Genomic DNA, 21,147 nt, shown 5'->3' with positions numbered 1-21,147 from the left:
GTACAAGAGTGTGTATATGAGATCTAAGAGTAGATATGATGCCAAATATGAGAGCAATCTTTTTGTGAAATAACAAAATCCCAAGAAATATTAGCCAACAGTGTGACATGGTTGCTGTAAAATGCCTTCTCCTGTGAACTCACGGATTTAAACTCATTTGTGTTTTAGATGATCATTTTCTGTGTAGATGCTCATGACGTCCTAATTTTGGCTAGTGAGAGCCTCTTCAGGTTGGTTCCTGTGTCCTTTGGATAAGACCTTAGAAGTTTTAAGTAGCTGTCTTGCTTTTTAGTTTGACACGGTGTTAATAGATTTGTGTGGTTTTCTAAGGTAACTCAAGGACTTTTAAGTTCTTGTAGTAAGTTCAAGATTATAAGTTTCTGTAGGACCAAAATATCATTTCCACTAACTCGTTCATTAATAAACACTGTCCATCATTAATTTTGCTTTTTGTAAAAGTAGGAGAAAACAAGATCTTTCAGCTTAAACAAAATTAGCGTGCTTCTCTTGTATTCTCTTGTATTTTAAAATCTCTTGTTTCATATTACTGAAATAACCATGTGTCAGCCTCTAGAATTTTGGGTAAACGAAAGCACTAATGCTCAGCTATGAATGTTGGATAAATTTGGATTGGACACTTTACATCACTTACATATGTATAATATGTATATGTCATTGGAACATATATATATGTATGTTACTAGAACATACACACACACACACACACACACACACACACGGTACTAGAATTCTTTACCTTTAACTGTTTCTCAGCAATTTTAAGGGCCCCTGTCCCGTTAACTAACTGTGTTTCAGGTGAACTAAGTCAGAGGTCCAGAAATGCTATGTGACGGTAGTTTTCCTGGAAAGATTATATCTGTGGGGAGGATTGTGGATGTTTTATTTTGACAAGGGCGTAGTAACATAAATTGCGCTTTGATTATGTTTCTTATGCATGAGGGCTGGCTTTTATGACTTCTGGAGGGGTGTGTGTGTACTGTTGTTGTTCATTTGCTCAGTCTTATCCAACTCTTTGTGACCCTGTGGACTGCAGCACACCAGGTTCCTCTATCTTCCACTATCTTCTGGAATTTGCTCAAATTCTCGTCCATTGAGTCAGTAATGCTCATCTAACTATTTCATCCTCTGCTGCCCCCTCTCCTTTTGCCTTCAATCTTTCTAAGCATCAGGATCTTTTCCAGTGAGTCAGCTCTTCACATCAGTTGGTCAGAGTATTGGAGCTTCATTTTCAATCCTTCCAGTGAATATTCAGAGTTGGTTTTCTTTAGGATCGACTGGTTTGATTTTCTTGTTGTTTATAGCTATTATGTGCTAGAATGTAAACTACAGACTGCCTTTTAAATGCTTATAATTTGATAGTGACTGAAAAATATGCACAATATAAAATGATAGAATAACAATGTTAACACATAAATTATAAATTGGTTTTCATGCACTTCTACTACCTGTGAGGTTTTTAGAGTAGGTTTTATTTCTATTTTACAGAATAGGAAACTGGGGCTTAGGGTAGTTAAATGACTTGATTTAATGCTTTACTGTCAAAAACAATAACATTTGAAAGAAAATACAAATACTCTAATTTCTAACCTAAATTTTTTTTTTTTTACTACTGCCCAACTTTGAAAAGAGTTTTTCTAAAACTTTGCTTTAGGGGTACAGGAGGAAAGGAGGAAACACCTTTAATGTTGACATTTGAATAGTCTTCATAAGGAGATGACATTTGAAGAATAGGAAAAATTTTAACACTTGTAGTTGGAATAAAGAGCTTAAAAAGCATTAATGTGGGAATTAGGGGTTTGTTAGAATATTTTTTGCTCACTTGAATGTAGAGTACATTCAGAGAAGATGCTGTACAGTCAGATAGATACTTCAAGACCACACACTGGAGAAGGAGAACTTAAATGCTTCTGTAAACAATTTAGAGTGAATGTGGAAGCTAATAGGTAGTCACGAATACAGATGACATAATCAGCATTATATTTTATGTGTAGATGTCAGAAGATAGTATGAAGGGACCTAGAAGTCGTTGAGGGTATTGCAGTAGTAGAGGTGATAGGTACTGCAAAAAAGAAGGCATGACTGAAAGGGGTGTTTTAAAGGTAAGAGATAGCAGGTAGAAGCCGAGATAGAAAATTGAATGCAAAAAAAAAAAATACTAAAATTTAAATTGTAGTGAATTACAGAATTAGTAATAGTTATGGGCAAGAGGAGAAACATTTTGGGAAGTATAGTGCATAAGTTGCCTCCAATAATGCTGAGTGATGATAACTGAAAGGACGTAGGTATTTGTGCTTTAGTCAGCTGGAATTGGGATTCCTAGGTGGCTCAAGGTAAAGAATCTGCCTGCCAGTGTAGGAGATGTGGGTTTGATCCCTGGGTCGGAAAGATCCCCTGGAGGAGGAAATGGCAACCCACTCCAGGTATTCTTGCTGGGAAAATCCAGCAAGATTTTACTATTTTACTATGGAGGGGTATAGTCCATTGGGTCCCAAAGAGTCAGCTGGACACGACTGAGTGATTGAGCAGGCTCATATGCAGCTAGAATTGGAATGTTTGGAATGGGAAAGATGGGTGTGTGTGTTTGGCATGTATCGGGACAGATGATGGTTTTATAAATCTTCAGAGTGGATAAGATCCTTAGTTGGAGGAGTCGGGTGAAGATCAAAGGGCTAAAAAGAAGTCCGCTATATACTGTAGAGCAGGAAGAAAAATCAATGAAGTGGACAGAATCAGAAAGTCACATGTTGGAAGTTTAAAGTTTTGTTGGTTTTTTTTTAATCTTAAGTTCTGGAAATGGCAAGTAGTATGAAATAATGAAGGCATATGAAGACCTGTTGAATTTGGGGTGGATTAGTAACAGAGTTCTTTAGAGTCCATAAAATTTTAACAATAACAAAAACATTTTCTTCTTTATATGCTTAAACATATTCTTTTACTTAAATGCATTAGACATACATTTTGTCACGTACTCTTTCTTTTGCTTCCTCCCCCATCAGTTCAGTTCAGTTGCTCAGTTGTGTCCAACTCTTTGCGACCCCATGGACTGCAGCATGCCAGGTTTCCCTGTCTATCACCAACCCCCAGAACCTGCTCAGACGCATGTCCATCCAGTTGGTGATGCCATCCAGCCATCTCATCCTTTTTTGTCCCCTTCTCCTCCTGCCTCAGTCTTTCCCAGCATCAGAGTCTTTTCTAACAAGTCAGCTCTTCATATCAAGTGGCCAAAGTATTGGAGCTTCAGCTCCATGAGTTTATTGTCTTTAATGACTTTACAATCCATGAATATCATGAATATACCACAATCTTGTTTTGATTCTTCCCCTTAATGGGCATTCACTATACTAACCTTTTTGCCATTAAAACCCAGTCTTCTTATATAAACATCCTTAGGAATTTGTGTTTTTATCTCTCTGTATTGTAGAGTATACATCTTAGTTGAACTCTGTGACATTACAACTGTGTGACCACATTTTAACAAAAAACAAAAAAGGCAAATTCTTATTTTTCCAGTCTAATATTTTTACTTTTAATAAGAATTGCCAGATTGTTTTCCAAGGATTTTTTTCTTTTTTACATTTCCGCTTGCACTACTTGGGGATAACGTTGTATTTTTTAATTGAATATAATGTTTGGTCATTTGATTCTGTGCCTTTTTTGTTCATTTCTTTTGTAAATATTTAAAAACTTTTGGTCTTTTAAGTACAATGTTTTCTCGTCTCTATTTATAGGTGCGTATTACTGGAGCAGAGAAAAGCTGTTGTTTTTTATTGGCCACTACTATATTAAATTTCTTTATGAAAGGCTGGTGATATTTGCTAATAATATATCTAGAAGACCCAACAGCTTCTGTGATGGAGACTACTTTTTCTCTTTTGTATCTTTTTCTACTACTTCAGTCAGCACAGAACAATAGGGTGAATAAAAATAAAGGTTTTTGAAGTGAGCAAAAAATCAGAAAGTCCTAATAACTTTTACCAAAGAAGTAAAGCCACCTGAAATTAAGGGGCTTTGAGTGAGATAGAATCTTTATAAAGTTTTTGAAAATCTGTAACGGCAAATTTGAGAAGGAAGTTAAAAATGTAGTAAAACGATTGCCAGATACCTCAGAGAAACAAAATTGTTTTAGACACCAAAAGAGTTAAATGTCATGATGATAAGCATTTGTGTTGAAATGTCTGATCTGCATGAAAATGGAGGGAATGGAGATACAGTTCAGGTGAATGATGTGGGATTGGAGGATACTGAGAAACTGAAGTAATGTGAGCGGATCTTGAAAACCTGTTCAGTAGCAACTGAGTAGATCAAAGATAGAAGGGGTTTACAGTGAAAAACTTCACCAGGCCTTCCCTGGTGGCTTAGTGGTAAAGAACCCACCTGCCAGTGCAGGCAGATGAAAGAAACACAGGTTCAGTTCCTGGGTCGGGAACATCTGGAGGAGGAAATGGCAACCCACTCCAGTATTCTTACCTGGAGAATCCCACGGACAGAGGAACCTGGCGGGCTACAGTCCATGGGGTTGCATAGAGTTGGACACACTGAAGTGACTTAGTATATACACATAGTGAAAAAGAGGGTGTGTGTATTTTGTTTTGTTTACAGTTACAGGATTTAAAGATAGAGAAGTTTTTGAAGTATGTAGTGTGATGCAAGCATGGTTTGTATGATGTGGAGAACTTGTTAAGATAGACATGCCTGGGCTGTACATCTGACTTGCTGAAACTTAAGCCTTTTCCTGGTTGGCACAAAATTTTTAACATTACTTTGAAGAAGCTGTACAGGTGATTTTGATAATCACACTAAGTAAGACTATTAGGCTAGAAATTGGAACGTGGCCTTTTTTCCCCTTCATACATAGCGTCATGGTCCCCCTCCACCTCACCCCACCCCAAAGAAATGGAGATACAAGTTACTGAAATGGAGAGAGTAGTAGAGATCAATATTGGAGTGGATAAGAGAGAACACTGAATTTTAATCATCATTGGAGATTATTTTTTGGTCTTTTTAAAACATCACTGACCTAGTGGGAAACATTTATTCATTTGGTCAACAAACAATCATTGGGTGCCTTTTATGAATCGAACTGTTATTTCAGGCACAATAGTAGTGAATGATAAGGATTAAGTGTCTGCTCTCACATAGCTTGCATTTTTTTAATGAACACAAATAAACTGTCATTCTTAGAGTACAGTATTTGTTAACTGAATCACCACAGTGTTTGAAAAATCTAACGTTCCCTATGGATCATCCTATTATATGATCCAGTATTGTTTCTGTAGAGTAGTGGTCTTTGTAAATAAAAAATTAATTTTGAAATGAACATTTTCATTTGCTGCTGTTATCTCTTGCTGCTTTTTTACTATTCTTTTTAAGTATCACTCTGAAAGCTTCCTTTGCCACTAATGTAAGGGAAGACAAAAAGAGGTAAACCTGTTTCCATCACATAATGGAAATGAGGAACATTCTTTCAGTTCTGGCAGTCTTGAGTTTCAACACAATATGCTTCTTCAATATAGAACAGTCCAAAGGGAAATAATTCCAGACTCCTACCTACTGGCTGTGAATACATTGAAAACCTTTCCAAAGTTAGATAACCCTGTGATAACTGATTGAGTACCCAGAAACTCAGAAACGGGATGAAGTTCTTTTTTTGTTTGATCTTCTTGCTCTTCCTCTCCCATGTGACGTGTGCCCATATCTCTGTATAAGTTTTGGAAATAGCAGATGCTTTGTTTTCTTCTCCATTTTGCAGTCACTATTTTCATGGGTTCAGTTTTGCATACTACTCACACCTAGTACTAGAGCCATCCCTCTTAGTTTTTTTTTTTTTTAACCAGTTTTTTAAAGAGAAAATGATTGTATATTTACACGTAAATGTTTTGAGGTTTTAATGAATATTAGGGCAGCCTAAACAAGGAGGGGAAAACACCTGTTCCCTTCAGCTCTAAAGCCTATGATTCTTAGTATTTTATATATTATAGATTGTATCAATTAACAATTATTTTGTATCAGCAGGCCCAAAGAAAATTCTGCTCTAAAAAGTAAGTTTAGTTATATAATTGAGGTTAAAAACAAAGATTTTTTCCCCCTGATTTGTGTTTTATTTATTATAATGTATATTTTGAGCTTTTAGGTCATTTTTTTGTTTAGCCACTAAGTCGTGTTTGACTCTCTTGTGACCCCATGGACTGTAGCTTGACAGGCTCCTCTGCCCATGGAGTTTTTCAGGCAAGCATACTGGAGTGGGTTGCTGTTTCTTTCTCCAGGGGATCTTCCCAACCTAGGGATCAAACTCATGTCTCCTGCATTGTCTGGTGGATTCTTTACCACTGAGTCACCAGGGAAGCCCTTTAGGTCAGTAGAGACCTATAAAATGCCTAAAAACCTTGCAGTAGAATGAAAATAGGTATGATTTGTGGGAACAGTTTTAGTCTCAAAAACTTATATGACTTGGTTCAAATGCTCATTGTTTCTAACATATGTATTCATTTTCATATAACATTTTATTTGTAACTTTTTTTCATAATGATTACTCATAACTATAGGTATTTTAATTGAAGTTGAGTGGTTTGATGTGTGCCCTGAGAAACTGTTTTGTTTTTTTTTTTTAAAGAATGTTTCTTTTTCCTTTAGTTCAGAGAATTGTTTAAGAAAATTCTGCTCTGAAGTGTAAGTTTAGTTGTATAATTGTGGTTAAAAACAAAGATTAAATATCTGTTTACCGTATAGTAATCAAGGTTTTTTTTTTTTTTTTTTTTTAACTATACTAATAATTGGGATTTCCTTGTGGCTCAGAGGTTAAAGCGTCTGCCTGTAATGCAGGAGACCTGGGTTCGATCCCTGGGTCAGGAAGATCCCCTGGAGAAGGAAATGGTAACCCACTCCAGTATTCTTGCCTGGAGAATCCCATGGACGTAGAAGCCTGGTAGGCTACAGTCCGAGAGGTTGCAGAGTCGGACACGACTGAGCGACTTCACTTTCACTTTCAATAAAGCTTACTGCCAACTCCTTAATATTTTCAGAGGAGATCAAAGTGATTCTGAAGTTGATGTCTCTGGGTGAAGACAGTATTTTCTTTTCCCTAAATGTAATTCCTTCTCCAAGAAGGAGATGAAGTTGGGAGCAATGAGAAGAAAAGCACTCTTACCCTCTAATTTGTGCCTTAGGGGTGGGTGGGTATGTCCGTGAGCTATTTATTGGGGGGGTGGTGTTAGCTATTTATTGAGGCTTTGTGTGTGTGTGTGTGTGTGTTTTAGCTATTTATTGAGTAGCTAGCATGCCTTTGCATCATATTGAGGGAAGCAGGCTGTTCTAATACCTGTACTTGAGAAGCAGGAAATTGATCAGCAATTTGATAGTCAGTCTGCTGAAATGGAATGTGTCTAGATAAATTTATACCAACTTGTCTTCTCTGTAGTTGTTTACTTTTCAGAGAAAGGAGAGTCAGGCCCAGGACTTCATATTCAAATCAGGGTCAGAAAACTAGGATGCATGTTGAGTGTGAAATAAGTCACTGTTTTGTCTCTGCACTCACTGCCCTCATTCTTATAGATTTCCCTGTCCTTCACATTCATTAATATGGAGAAAACACTAGGCTTTAACTGTTACAGTGGTCTGGAAAAGGTGAAAGCCTGATGAGAAACTGGAAGAGGTAAAGAGAGTTAAAATTGTTATTTGTTTCTCCCCAGTGACATTTTCAGATGGTTACTTTTAAACAGAATCCAAACAAGATCTGCACACTGCTTTTGGTTGCTGAATTCCAATCCCTTCCACCTATTCGTAGAAATAAATTTGTCTTGTGAAATTCCCCACATTCTCGATTTGGCTAGTCATATGGCTTTGCTGGTGGCTCACATGGTGAAGAATCTGCCTGCCTTGCAAGAGACCTTGGTTTGATCCCTGGGTTGGGAAGATCTCCTGGAGGGGAGGGCATGGTAACCCACTCCAGTACTCTTGCCCGGAGAATCCCCATGGACAGAGGAGCCTGGAGGGCTATGGTCCATGGGGTCACAAAGAGTTGGACACGACTGAGCGACTAAGCACAGCATATCCTTGTGTAATTACTAATACATTCTGCTGTCCTCCTGTAACTTCTGTGAAGTGATAGTCAAGAGGTGTGATTAAATTCACTTTTCTTTGATCATGAAGTCTTCTTTTTTCTTCCTTCTGCCTCACCTTGAAGCATAGACCATCTGGTTGTGTCACTTTTTGTGGTGTTGATGTTGATAAGTGAATTCAGTTGTTGTTTGTCTAATATATCTGTTATCAAATTCCCCATTGGATTTCCGCCTGGTGGTCATAGTGGCCATTAATGATTGTTGCCTAGATTTTAATTTTCTTAGGGATAGAAAATTGTTGTTTTTAAAATCCTATCATTGTTTTTGCATTGATTAGATGGAATTCTGTAAAGAAGGGCTCTTCCTAGTCGAGTACTGGGATATTCTGAAATAGAACTTGCCCAACAAAAGCAGCGTATGTGCTTGAGTTGTTTTAGTTGCCAGTTTTTAGACTGATAAGTTGGTGATGCCCTCTCAAGGTGACCAGTGATGTGACATTTGTTTTTAATTTTTATAATCTCATGGATTAAGAACTATTTTTGAGGTGTTTTAATCCACTGTGGGTCCTGTCTCCTTTTGACATGACTCATGTGGCCTTTGGTTGTTTCCTTGCTTTCTTGCCTGGCAAGATGTTCCAGGTTTTCTGCTTCAGTCCTGGAATTGGTCATTCCTCCAAAGCGGTTTTATTTCTATTTAGAGACTGCAATCAAAGCATGGAGTGCTATTTACTACTAGGTTATCATTAGTTGCTGTGAGGCCTTTTTAGAATAAGGAAATAAATGTGTATGTTTAGTAAGAGAAATAAATCACAAATTCTTGCTTATATTTCAGTTCAAATTTAAGGTTACTCTTAGGTTTTAAAGCTTGATTTGTATTGTATGATTTTATTAAAAATATATCTATATTAGAAACATTAAAATAATTTTTTTTACTAAATTCCATCAGATAAGAGATTTTTTAATAAAAGTAAAATGACCACACTTACTTATTATTTTAAAAAAATGTTCCCTGGGATAATGTGACATGTTTCTCCTCTGTCTTCTCATACTCCGTAGCATACTGCAGTGTGTTCTTCAGGGGTAGCCAGCTTGAGGTACAGAGAGTAGTATAGCATGAAGAGAAGATGAGAAGATTTTTACTGCTGCCCTATTTGTGTATATTTTTTCTTTTGGAAAATTTTGGTTTGTAATGGATTTAACATAATGTCTTATTTGTTATATATTTATAAAAATATTCAAATTAATAATACTAATAGAATGACTATAATAAGACTACAGAAAGCAATTTAAACTTTTTTTGTGATTTTTTTTTTTTTTTTGGTCTCTAGGTTACATCCCTTAGGGATATGTGCAATCAAAATACTACTTCAAAGTATATTAGTTTCCTTTTAAGATTATAAATAATTTCACCAGTTTACAAAAATAAAGATCTATTTCCCAATCTCTTGCGTGTAGATAATGTGGGTCAACTGTGGCTCTGTTTTGTGTCTTCTTATTTGGGGGTCCAAGCTTTTGGAACAGACCCCATGTAGGACATGTTCATTCTTGCTGCAGAAGAAAAGAGTAAGAGCACTGGCAGATACTTCTAATACCTCTTAAAGCCGTGATTGATCAGCTCATCCACTCAATTTATGTCATACAACCAAGGTCCAAGTTGTTGGAGTGGGGATGAATTAGCTATTGCAGGAAAGGAGAAGAGTGATTAAATTTTTTTTAATTTATTTTTTATTTATTTTCGCCTGTGCTGGGTCTTCTTCTAATTTCTTCAACTAGGTCTCTTCTCTAGTTGGGATGAGCAGGGCCTCCTGTGGGCTGCAGTATGCAGGCTTCTCATTGTGGTGGCTTCTCTTGTTGCGGAGCATAGACTCTAGGGCATGTGGCCTTCAATAGTCGCGGCTCCTGGGCTTGAGAGCCCAGGCTCAATAGTTGTGGCATATGGGCTTAGCTGCTCCTGGCATGTGGGACCTTCCTAGACCAGGGATTGAACCTGTGTCCCCTGCGTTGGCAGGCACATTTTTTTTTTTTTTTTACCACCACACCACCTGGGAATGTCCTTATAAAAAGAGGAAGTTTGGACACAGACATAGAGGAAGAACAGTGTGAAGAGCCACATGGAGCTATGGCAAGGTGGCTTGAGTAATGCATCCAGGAGCCAAGGAAGCTAGGAGAGAGACTTCCTTAGCACCTTTAGAAGGAGCATTGCCCTACCAACACCTTGATGCTTGGACTTCTGACTTCCAAAACTGTAAGGCAGTTAGTTTCTGCTGTAATCCATCTTGTGTGTGGCACCTGTTATGGCAGGCCCAGGAAACTAGTCCAGTGCCATGGATTGACAGTGCTGTCCAGTTCGGCTTCATCGTAAGGGCATAGGAAGGAATATAAGCTCTGCCTTTAGGTTGGCGTATCAGAAGGAACTTGATTGTTGGGGTAGAGAATTTTGGACTTTGCTAAAGGTGTGTCTTAAAATAGAAGTTCCACAGTCAGGGCTAGAAGAAACTAGCTTGAGGGCACTTTATTCTTTTAACCTTTATTGTTTAATAATAGAGTAGTCTTATTGCTGAGGAGATGGAGATGGATGGATGCTCTGTTTAAAGTACCTTCAGATTTGTTGTTCTTTTAAGCTCTGAAAAGCTGCCACATAGTTGAGTTCTGTCTAAGCTGGAGTTCTGCATTAAACCACTCACCGCTAAATTTTATGGTTGATTTGTTAGGGGAGTTTTGAAAGTTAGGTGTTGTGGGTTGAATTGTGTTCCTTCAAAGATGTGTGGAAGTTGTAACGCCTGATACTGGTGAATGTGATCTTACTTGGAAATAAAGCTCTTGCAGATGTAATTAAGATGAGGTCTTTAGGGTGAGTCATTTTCCTACTGTGACAGATGTCCTTAAAAAAGTGGGAAGTTTAAACACAGATCCATGGACATAAGAGAACAGTATGTGGTCTGCGAAGACATGGACACAGTGAGAAGATGGCCATGTGAATGAAGATGAGACAAGAATTGGATTGCCACAAGTCAAGAAATGCCTGGGGCCACTACCCCAAACTGGAAGAGGCAAGGGAACATCTTCCTGGAGAACCATGGAGAGCACATGACCCTGCCAAAAACGTGATTTCAGACTTTTCAGCCTCCATAACTGAGACAATACATTTGTGTTGTTTTCAGCTACTCAGTTTGTGGCACCCTGTTATAGCTGCCCTAGGAAACTGATACAGAAGGACACATGGATTTTGAAAGTGTTGTCTCAGTGATCTGAAGAGCTGCTTTTTCAGTCATCACATTTTGCACAGACTGTCAGATTGCTTTCAGTAGGGTGAACAAGGGCTTCCCAAACTTTGCTGTGTATTGTATTCACCTGGAAATCTTTCATAAATACTGCTATCTGGCTCCCACCTCCAGAGATTCTGGTTTAATTAGTATAGGGTGCTACATAGTCAGCAGGCTTTTTCAGGGTTCCCCAGATGACATAATGTACAGCAGACTTTGAAAAACCGTGGGGCTAAACCTTCTCCCTTAGTCAGACATTCTCCCAGCTCGCCCTGAACATATAGTTTTGTGTTCATTTAGGTTTTATTAGCCTCTAAGTAATTCTAATCCCAAAGAAAGGCAATGCCAAATAATGCTCAAACTACCGCACAATTGCACTCATCTCACGCTAGTAATGTAATGCTCAAAATTCTCCAAGCCAGGCTTCAGCAATACGTGAACCGTGAGCTTCCAGGTGTTCAAGCTGGTTTTAGAAGAGGCAGAGGAACCAGAGATCAAATTGCCAACATCCACTGGATCATGGTAAAAACAAGAGAGTTCCAGAAAAACATCTATTTCTGCTTTATTGACTATGCCAAAGCCTTTGACTGTGTGGATCACAACAAACTGTGGAAAATTCTGAAAGAGATGGGAATACCAGACCACCTGACCTGCCTCTTGAGAAACCTATATGCAGATCAGGAAGCAACAGTTAGAACTGGACATGGAACAACAGACTGGTTCCAAATAGGAAAAGGAGTCTGTCAAGGCTGTATATTGTCACCCTGGTTATTTAACTTATATGCAGAGTACATCATGAGAAACACTGGGCTGGAAGAAGCACAAGCTGGAATCAAGATTGCCAGGAGAAATATCAATAACCTCAGATATGCAGATGACACCACCCTTATGTCAGAAAGTGAAGAGGAACTAAAACGCCTCTTGATGAAAGAGGAGAGCGAAAAAGTTGGCCTAAAGTTCAACATTCAGAAAACATTCAGAAAAGATCATGGCATCAGGTCCCATCACGTCATGGGAAATAGAAGGGGAAAAAGTGGAAACAGTGTCAGACTTTATCTTTTTGGGCTCCAAAATCACTGCAGATGGTGATTGCAGCCATGAAATTAAAAGACACTTACTCCTTGGAAGGAAAGTTATGACCAACCTAGATAGCATATTGAAAAGCAGAGACATTACTTTGCAAACAAAGGTCCGTCTAGTTAAGGCTATGGTTTTTCCAGTGGTCATGTATGGATGTGAGAGTTGGACTGTGAAGAAGGCTGAGCACCGAAGAATTGATGTTTTTGAACTGTGGTATTGGAGAAGACTCTTGAGAGTCCCTTGGACTGCAAGGAGATCCAACCAGTCCATTCTAAAGGAGATCATCCCTGGGTGTTCTTTGGAAGGACTGATGCTAAAGCTGAAACTCCAATACTTTGGCCACCTCATGAGAAGAGTTGACTCATTGGAAAAGACTCTGATGCTGGGAGGGATTGGGTGCAGGAGGAGAAGGGGACAACAGAGGATGAGATGGTTGGATGGCATCACCGACTCGATGGACGTGAATTTGAGTGAACTCCGGAAGTTGGTGATGGACAGGAAGGCCTGGTGTGCTGCAATTCATGGGGTTGCAAAGAGTCACACGACTGAGCGACCTAACTGAACTGAATACACTACTCCTTTATTAACCTCTAGGTGACACACTACACCTCCCCCAAGTTCCTTTGTGTCTTGGCCTATGTTTTAGTTTTTTAATGTAGTGTTCCGTTCTGTTATTGCCAGTTCATTCAGCATGTGATTATATTCATCTTTATATATGAATTATTTATAAAGTCTAAGATCTATATTCTTTATAGTTATTTACAAAGTCCATTATTTATAAAGTGTAAGATGTCTATTTGTATTAAAACATCAATTAGATTTTAAAAGTTTCTGAGACATATGTGCATATATTTTTTTGAAGGTTGAATTATATGTTACATAAGTTGCCAGTTAATGAAAAACAAATTTACATTTGTGTTGAAATAGACTTGCATTTTATTAATCATACAAGTAGTATAATTACTCATATCATTATTGACCATTTCTTAAAAGATTGTATTAGAATGATAAATTGAAGGCCTGAGAGCAGCCACCTTCTCAAACATTTCTTCTGGTCTCCAGGTCTCCCATTTTATATCACTTTTTCACATTGTTAGATGACAAAGTGTGTAAGGTCCACCATCTGTAAATGTATTCTGGGTTAGTAATTTCTCCATAAGAAATTTGAATAATTTTTGTCCATGTGATAGTCTTAAAATAGCATACACAACATAGTTTAGATTATCTGGGTGGCCACTTTTAAGACTATTTATTTTAATCCTGCAATAGACTTGTACATGTAGCACCTTGGTATTGATAGGTAATTTTTCTTTTCAAGTTTTAGTTGGAAGTGCTATCAGTTAAGGACTATGAATAGTGTTTTAATTTATATTGTGGCAATACAATAAAAGCCAACTCTTGGGACTAGTGTGTTACTTTGTTTTCTTGTAGAAGGTACTTGATAACTACTCAAATTTGAAAAATTCTGAGTTAAGACAGTGTATTTATGCATTTGTTATAAGTTCTTGGAAAGCAGGACATCAAGCCATTGTTATTTATTAGCATCTTGTTATATAAAGACTGAAAGACAGAGGCTAGCTTCATGTTTCAGTTGGTGGGGAAGAGTTGCTCTTACCATAAATGATGGGGTTGGGCAGGCGTGGAGTGTGGTGGGGGTCCACACCGTTAGAGGAGGGAGTGTGTCATGGTGGCAGCGCCCCCTTCCCACAGCCTCCACACCTGTGGAGCAGCTTTTCATGAAAGAATTTGGTAAAAAATGGGATGCGACCTAGAGTTTGTCTGTGAAGACTGTTCTGTCCAGTATAATTCTTTGTATTAATAGATTTCTGTACTGTTACTGCATTCACTACCTAGAACAGTGCCAGACTTATATTAGCACTCAGTAAATGTTGAATGAGGGACAAACTGAATTTCAGTAAAATTATTGAATCAAGTGTCTGTGTCTGGAAAGAAATTCATTTAGAGGTACAGTCTCAGGAAATGTGTAGTTTTCACCCCCTCATACTTTTGCGTGTAGATTTCACGTTTTATCAAAACTAGAACTTTTGCATGAAGATGTTTACTACTGTTGAGTACCCTTTTTTGTTGATTAGATATAAATTTACTGGCTACCTAATGTAATATAAACATAACAGATCAAACTGATCATGATTTATGTCATGTTTCAATCTGAACAATATTGTGGCTTAAGAGGTCTATATCCCCAGGGAAACTCTTGAATTTTTCCAGAGGAGGTTAGCACCAATATTGCCATGAGGGGATAAATTTTTATACTAGGAGGTCTCAAGCATTTTAGACATAGTATCTCATTACATTCTTAATTTATTAATGACTCCAGAAAATTTTTCTTTAAATGGGCTATAGCTCTCAATATATGCTGCATCAGAAATGAAAACTGAAGTTTTATAGTACTAATGCATCTAAATGTAACAATAACAAACCCATCTATAACATGTTGACACACATAGTATGCCTTATAAAGATAATTTTCCAAGACAAACATTTTCCATGCATTGTTTTAAATGTTTGAAAATCTTTCTGTTAATCTCTGGCTTAGTAGAAGACAGCTGGATTCTCACATCTGCTTCTGCATTCACAAGTTGAGATACATTGTTACAGTTGGAGTTTAGGAAAAAATGGCTTTTTAAAGATAGAGTTGTAAATTTTTAAAATCAAAATAAGACTCATTTTTCAAATAAATTTGGATATTCTCCTTTGATACTATTCCACATCTCAGCAACGGGGTAGTTTCTTAAGGGTTAGGGGCACTGCAAGATGTGAAGTTGTGTCAGTGAACTTTTTGTATTCTGTCATATTAAAATCCATTAGTTTCTCTTGAACTTTGGGTTGTTTTCTCATGCATAATTTTATGCTAGTCATTGGGAAAATATTTGTTCACTGAGTTATACAGATCTTCCAAATGTTCATTATACAATATAAAAAACTAGTCATTAACACCTCCACTGATCTCATCACAGAAGTTCTGGAGTAGTATTGGGAAGCTCATGGTGGCTGATAGATTTTCCAAATCCTAATTATCTCTTAAAAGCTTAAGTTTTATTCTTGCCAACAAATATTGTTAGTTGTTTTCTTAAAAGTGACAGTTTTACTTTGTTTGTTTGCAAGAACATGTCTGCCAGATTCTCAGTCTGAAAAACCATACTTTGTCAGTTGTTTTAAGTAAAAACGGTATTCTGTGAAAAAAGTAACTAGTTCAGTTTGTAATTCAGACATTTTCATAGTGCTTTTTGAAACAACCATCGTTTTAGTATGCAGCAGAAGTACTATGTGTGTATTTTTTTTGTTATAGAGGATATTGCAAAGATATATTTTGAGGTTAAAATTTTAATAAAATTGTTTTTCTTGCTTCATCAAGGAGCCTCTTCAGTGAAGAATTTTTTTTTGTTTTTTTTTTTTTTTTGTTTTTTTTTAAGTGTATAGTAGTGAATAGTATCAGAGAAGGCAATGGCACCCCACTCCAGTACTCTTGCCTGGAGAATCCCATGGACAGAGGAGCCTGGTAGGCTGTAGTCCATGGGGTTGCAAAGAGTGGGACAGGACTGAGCAACTTCACTTTCACTTTTCACTTTAACCCATTGGAGAAGAAATGGCAACCCACTCCAGTGTTCTTGCCTGGAGAATCCCAGGGACGGGGGAGCCTGGTGGGCTGCCGTCTATGGGGTCGCACAGAGTCGGACACGACTGAAGCGACTTGGCAGCAGCAGTGAATAGTATGGGGGCTTCCCAGGTGGCTCAGTGGTAAAGAATCTGCCTGCCAGTGCAGGAAATGCAAGAGATGCAAGAAATGCATGTACAATCCAGGAGCTTGGCAGGCTGCAGTTCATGGGTTGCAGAGAGTCAGACACGACTGAGCTACTTCCTTAGAAGCAGGAGATGTGGTTTTGATCCCTTGGTTGGGAAGGTCCCCTGGAAAAGGAAATGGCAACCCACTTGAGTATTCTTGCTTGGGAAATCCCATGGACAGAGGATCCTGGCAGGCTGTAGTTCATGGGGTTGCAAAAGAGTCAGACAGGACTTAGCACCTAAACTGGAGAAGGCAATGGCACCCACCCACTCCAGTCCTCTTGCCTGGAAAATCCCATGGGCGGAGGAGTCTGGTTGGCTGCAGCCCATGGGGTCGCACAGAGTCGGACACAACTGAGGCGACTTAGCAGCAGCAGCAGCATCACCTAAACAACACAGTGAATAGTATGATAACTACTAATGCAATAAAGTGTTAGTACCTTGATTTTTACTAAGATGTGAGCCATTTTACCAACTATTGGTTTGTAATAGCAGTATAAATATCAATTAAGTGGCAAAGACATATTATTTTATAACAGTATCTTATAATACTAAAAGGAATACTTTTGATCTCTAGGATCCCTTAAAAATCAACCTAGGGGTCTGTACACCTCACTTTGACACCTAATTTTAAATTAAATAAAATAATTGAGCTTTGTCATGGATATGACAAATATAACGAATCTTGTTTTTGGTTTTGAGCACTTTGAATGGTGTTAGCAAGGAAGTACATGTACTATAAAATAGAAAGAAGTTTCTTCTAATAAGAGACTATTAAAAGTCTATGTTTGCCATTAGAGAGTCTGTATAGCCTGACCAGCTAAGAGTACTTCTAAAGGATGGCCAAAGTTTGGTTATGGAGTGATGTTCTTGATTTGTTTTACATGGTGTTTTTGTCTTTTTTTAAACAGAAGCTCTTACAGGCTTGTACTACTGTCCATTTTCTCTTAACCTGTGAAATTGACCTATGAGATTTTCATGATGAAATCTGTTCTTACTCCTTTTTCAATAAAACTGGAACGCCTGCCTCAATTCATACATATCAGCAATATCCACTCCATTTTCTTTTGACTTTTGTCTTCAAGATTTACTAATACCTATGTTGTATTTGTGTGTGTTGAGGGTGTACGTGTGTTACCAGTTTGCTGAGTTTTAAACCTGGTTTTAAAGCCATCTTCACTCGAGTTGAACAAGCACGTATTGCCCACTGGGATTAATGGTAACCTCTTTACATTTTTTCCCTCTACTTGGGCTCTTGATCTGTATCAGTCATACATCTCTGCTACCAGAACAGGCTTCCTCACGTTTTTACTACTGTTCTTCCAAAGAATTTACTGAGTATAACCAATCTGTGGACACTTGTTTTGATTCACTTAGGGCTTAGCTGTCTTGGTTTTACCGACTTAGTCTTTTTTTTTTTTTTTTTCCAGAAACTAAAAGATATTTCTTATCCAATAAATTGTTTCATAAATAATGTTATATGTAGTATTTGTTTAAATAACTCAATGAGTTTGTTACACCTGGTACCTTATTCTCTTTATTTTGCCTGTGATATCTCAGTTTTAAGCCAAGTTTTCATTCATTTCGGTAACTATAGTTTTAGTTTTAGTTGTGTTCCAGTGTTATGGGTCCTTATACCATTTCTGTTCCAAAATCAGAATAGTAAGGTTTTGAAGAAACTGCTTTTATCTTTCTGATGTTGGTTCCCATTCTAATAAACTCAGAGCTTTTCTTGCTAGTGGGAGGGAGCTAGGTTCTTAATTTTTATTTTCTTCAGTTCAGTTCAGTAGCTCAGTTGTGTCCGACTCTTTGCGACCCCATGAATCGTAGCACGCCAGGCCTCCCTGTCCATCACCAACTCCTGGAGTTCACTCAGACTCAGGTCCATCAAGTCAGTGATGCCATCCAGCCATCTCATCCTCTGTCGTCCCCTTCTCCTCCTGCTCCCAGTCCCTCCCAGCATCAGAGTCTTTTCCAGTGAGTCAACTCTTTACATGAGGTGGCCAAAGTATTGGAGTTTCAGCTTCAGCATCATTCCTTCCAAAGAAATCCCAGGGTTGATCTCCTTCAGAATGGACTGGTTGGATCTCCTTGCAGTCCAAGGGACTCTCAAGAGTCTTCTCCAACACCACAGTTGAAAAGCATCAATTCTTCGGCGCTCAGCCTTCTTCACAGTCCAACTCTCACATCCATACATGACCACAGGGAAAACCATAGCCTTGACTAGACGGACCTTAGTCGGCAAAGTAATGTCTCTGCTTTTGAATATGCTGTGTAGGTTATCTTACTTTAATTTCCAGACTTCCTTCACAGACTGACTGGAATAACCAGTTATTGCTCAGTAGTTGAAAAAGACAAAACACAACTATGGTCTGTCTTCTGTTAACTGTGTGCTTCCCTGGTGGCTCAGACAGTAAAGCATCTGTCTACAATGCGGGAGACCTGGGTTCGATCCCCGGATTGGGAAGATCTCCTGGAGAAGGCAGTGGCACCCCACTCTAGTACTCTTGCCTGGAAAGTCCCATGGACAGAGGCGCCTGGTAGGCTACAGTCCATGGGGTTGCAAAGAGTCGACACGACTGAGCGATTTCACTTTCCCTTTCTGTTAACTTAGTGTTTTAATTTCTTATCTTTCCTCATCCCCCTGTCAGTGTACCTTGACTATGTTTAGTCAGTCATTTAACACATGTTTATTGAGTCCATCCTTGATTGATATTGAACAGCCACTTTTTTATGTTTGGGAAGTTGAAGTCCACAAGTAAATGAGAGTTGACTCATCACATGATACATGCTAGTTGCTAGTTTACTCAGCCTGGAGAGCTTTGCTGAGATTCTTAAAATTGCTTAATTGGGATTCAAAGTTAGTGTTCCCTATCATCAAATCAACTACAAATATTCTGTAAAAACAGTTCCTTGTTTTGTGAAAACCACAAGGTATTGTGAGCTAAACAAAAATGGGTAATGGGTTGGGATTTACATACAGGCCAGAGTTTGTAAACACTCCCGGTATAGATCAAGTTGAAACAATTGACAGACATTAGAAGGCTCAGTTTCTGATGAAAAGATGGTTACCATTTGCCTAATAAGCACTATGTGTAGTTAAGTACTCAAACATTTCTTAATGAAGTGGACTCATTATTTCCCCTTTTCCTGATTCCTGGAGATGTCCACCTGAGGTCTGACAGTTTTTAAAACCTCATAATGCACTCATAAGCCTGTTATAAAATGATTTATTAAAAACCACTATGTCTTCGGGTCCTGTGAGCCTGCAGGATTTTTATGTCATATTCTGTACTGTAATACTCAAATCATTGAGGGTTAGCAGGAAAAGAGACTATCCACTTCACTTCCCTCTTTTTCTCGATGAAGGAGCAGAGGCCCAGAAGAGTCACATTGTCTAAAATCATACAGGATACCTGAGATTTGACTTCTCTTTCATGTTATTTTTAATGTTCATGAGAGCTCTGGATTCCAATGGAAAAGGCAAGGACAAGAAAAGTAGTTTACAAGTTTATCCCTTCTGAGTTATACTTTAAATTCTTAAGATTCACTACTTTGTTGACCATAAATATAACAAAACAAAGCAACAACAGCCAAAAGGAAAAAAAAACATAAAAATTGCCTATAGTTACAGACATTCTTCAGAGATATTGCAGTTTTGGTTCCAGACCATCACAATAAAAGGAGTCATACAAATTTTTTTGGTTTCCTAGTGCATATAAAAGTTATGTTTACACAGTAGTGTAAAAATAGTGTCTATAATAAGAGCATTATGTCTTAAAAATAACATAACCTTAATTTAAAATATACTTTCAGTGATAATAAATATTAACCATCATTTGACAGTGCAGGGTTGCCACAAACCTTTGATTTGTTTAGAAAAAAAAAGTTAGCCTTTCTATAAAATATACATATTGCTGGACACATCCTTAGGAAAACTATCTGAAAGATGCTCATGTGCTGTAATTGGAAGGTAAAAGTCAATGCCAGGACCTGCTAATTTCCCTTCAAAAACTATCTTGTCTGCCTATTTTTTAAAAATTGTATTTGTTTCTCTTGGGGAGGGGGCTGGGAGTGGATACTATAAACTTTTCACTAAAAGATTATATTCAAATTATTAAAGATACCCTTAAAATGCTTACATGAAAATGAGATATAGAACTAATTAGCTTAAAAGGATATTTTCTCTTTTTTAATAGTGTGAATAAAAATTATCTCATGAGATTGTATCTTTAAAAAATATAATTTAAATTTAACATTTATCTTACTGTCAAGAGTGGTAGAATGTTTGTTTTAAGAAAATTCTTTGCTTCTCTTTGGACTTAGTATTATAGGCATACATGAAAAGACGTCTTTAAAATGTTGGGCAAATAAACCATGGTTGTAGTCCAGGGCTAAGGCTCTCTAAAAAGAACATATGCTGCTGTTTGTCATTAATATTTAAGAAATCAGCCAAATAATTTGGTTTTATTGTATAGGGTTTTATATTTTAAGTTTGGTTAGTACTAAAATAAGCTTAGATACACATTGCAATTAGAGCTTAATGTTTTTTTTCTTGAGATTATCTCTCTTTAAACCCTGATTTGTTGCATTTTACAGTTTTTCAAGAGTAAGTTTTATAAATATGATTTCATTTAGTCTAATATAATTTTGTGAAATCTTTTAAGCTTTAGCATCGTAAACGTTTATACACATTTTAAGCTATTTGTCAAAGACTTCAGAGCTAAGTCTTAAAGTACACCTCTTCATTGTACCATATTTTATGTACACAAATGTGTTATTACCTTAGTAGGATTTTAATTATTTTTAAAGAAGTGGGAAATGAAGAGTAATGCATTTTGTGTGTGTGTGTGTGTGTGTGTGTGCTGTTTGTGAGAGTGTTTCTTAGGGAGTAGGGAGAACAAAGGGGCATTGCAGGGCAGAATT

At 37.6% G+C, this 21,147-nt stretch overlaps 1 protein-coding gene across 3 annotated transcripts in view; it reads left to right on the top strand.

The window, feature by feature from the left end:
• Window positions 1-21,147, top strand: part of TBL1XR1 (TBL1X receptor 1) — a 174,926-nt gene that overhangs the window by 106,245 nt on the left and 47,534 nt on the right. The gene's annotated exons all lie outside the window — the stretch shown is intronic.

Source organism: Oryx dammah, unplaced genomic scaffold, assembly GCF_014754425.2.
Source record: "Oryx dammah isolate SB20612 unplaced genomic scaffold, SCBI_Odam_1.1 HiC_scaffold_2, whole genome shotgun sequence".
Taxonomy (NCBI): domain Eukaryota; kingdom Metazoa; phylum Chordata; class Mammalia; order Artiodactyla; family Bovidae; genus Oryx; species Oryx dammah.
The sequence above is the reverse complement of the archived record's forward strand: the minus strand, read 5'-3'. Positions and strand labels throughout refer to the sequence as shown.